This window comes from Pyrus communis, chromosome 3, assembly GCF_963583255.1.
Source record: "Pyrus communis chromosome 3, drPyrComm1.1, whole genome shotgun sequence".
Lineage (NCBI taxonomy): Eukaryota > Viridiplantae > Streptophyta > Magnoliopsida > Rosales > Rosaceae > Pyrus > Pyrus communis.
In genome coordinates this window covers 18,172,368-18,174,508 of record NC_084805.1, presented here as the reverse complement: position 1 = coordinate 18,174,508, position 2,141 = coordinate 18,172,368, and positions in this window count along the sequence as shown.

Sequence of the window (2,141 nt, the reverse complement as noted above, 5' to 3'; positions counted from 1 at the left end):
CAAAACAGGTCTCATTGTCTTTTTAGTTTCCACTGATGCAAAAGAGAATTAATTACCAGGTGTGTGTGAGGCAATTAAATTGCATGGAAAAAACGGCGCGCAAGGCCTTTCTGAATTTTAAAATCCCTGGATTCAGACTAGCTGCTTATAGTTTCAGTAAAACCTCATCTTTCTTCGAAGTGGTGATTGGAATCTCAACATGAACGAGCATGCCGTTGATGCACTCTTAACAGAATTTAATCTTCTCTTGGTGTATTTGCATTAAACATAAATGCGAACTGAGGCCAAAATCTATATAGGAATATGTCAGAAAAAGAAAAAAAAGAAACTTCTATTAATTCTACAAAAATGTTGATAGAAAACATAAGAAAATGAGCAGATAAACAATGAACCTTCAAATCAGAAGGTCCTCCGCCATATCTTTTGTACTGAATCGCCTGCATAAGCTTCACTGCCATGGCTGCCAAACCGGAGACTGAGAGGGTGGGAACTGCGAGAAAAGGAATTTTTGTATGCACCATCAAGTGAACCCCATAAAATGTATGCATCATCAAATGAACTGCATATATTATGCTGTAACGTGTTCATTCGGTTTATAAATTGGTTGAAACTTTTGTGTCCATAGAAGTTATCCCCTGATAATTGTTCTATTCGAGCATTTTGTTTGATTAATGATTATCTAAAGGGTGACTCCAAGCCAACAAGACTTCCCGCTTTGCGAGGTTCGGAGGGAAATGGCTATCGTACGCAGCCTATATAGTGTTAAAACATTTCATTTATTGAAAATAGTCCTCCAATCACATATAAAATAAGAGCAATTGTATTCTGAGCTTGTTCTATAACTTTCTATAGGCTTTGGCTTGGTCATCAAGCAAAATCTAACCACATACCATATTAATTGTACTGTTTTCTTAATTAATGATTCGTTATTCCTAGTCATTTAGAGTAATCTAAGACACATACAAAAAAAGATCAATAGAGCAAACAATTGAATATTAGTGATATGAAAAAATGTGCGTGCGTTACTAATTTCTGGTTGTTGGTGCTTTAGCCCTATTTTGTTATTCATACATATCTGTGGTTAGTAATCACGCATGAGTAATTGGCTGTAGCATCCACATAACATGAAATAAGTTGAAAACCTACCAACAAACTATTACGTGCTTATATCTTGCAGTAATGTCCATTAAAAGAGGAAAAAGTCGATACAAAAGAGGGAAAAGTCGATACAATTTGCTCTTATGATTTAAATTACGATGCACATAGTTTTTACAGCAAATTGAAGAAGTTTTACATATAATCAAGCATTCTCTGTAACATATCCAAACGCATCCTTGTAATTATTCCACATATCATTCACAATACTATAAACCATCTCGAAAAACCCTTCGGAAATCTCCGGATAATCAGTAAGCAACCCATCGAGCGATTCAAGCGTAGTCTTCGTTTTCTCCACAAGTTCTACAACCGCAGAAGTGGTAACGCCAGCAGAACCTGCTACACTTCCTTTTAGAAAATCAAAGAAAGTGGAGATTATAGCACTTATTGCTTCCATTACAAGTCCCACAAAGTACTCGGAACATGACCTGATGACCTCTATGACTAGTTGTAACGTGCCATGGATGCCTTGACCTGGTGCTCTTAATCCCCGGATCAGTAACATGAGAAGATGAGCCGTCGTGGACAAGATCAAGCGCGTAACCAAGTTCAATATGAAGCTCAATGCGAAGAAGATGGGTTTGAGAAGGAACACAACCATCTTCGCTGAATGCTGATTGTTACGAGTCTTTTTAAATAGCATGCAGTGTTGGAAGCAACTTGGTTTATTATATACGTGTGATTAAGGCTTACACGGAGTTGATGTCACAAGATTACAATAGCTTATACGCAATGCTAATTGTTTACCATTGGAGTGGCGAACCTTTTTTGGCCGTAATTGTATAAGGGGCAGTTGTTGAATCGTTATCTTCCGTTAAATTTCAAAGTCACAAAGAAATATAAATGGCGCTTTCGTAAGGACTGATTCTAACCAAAATGAATAGTAATTAACTGAATCAAATGGTTTCGTTTTGCTTACACAAAACATAATCGAATCAAGTCGCGGTTATCAACTATTTAAATAAGGAGTTGAAGTTTCACAT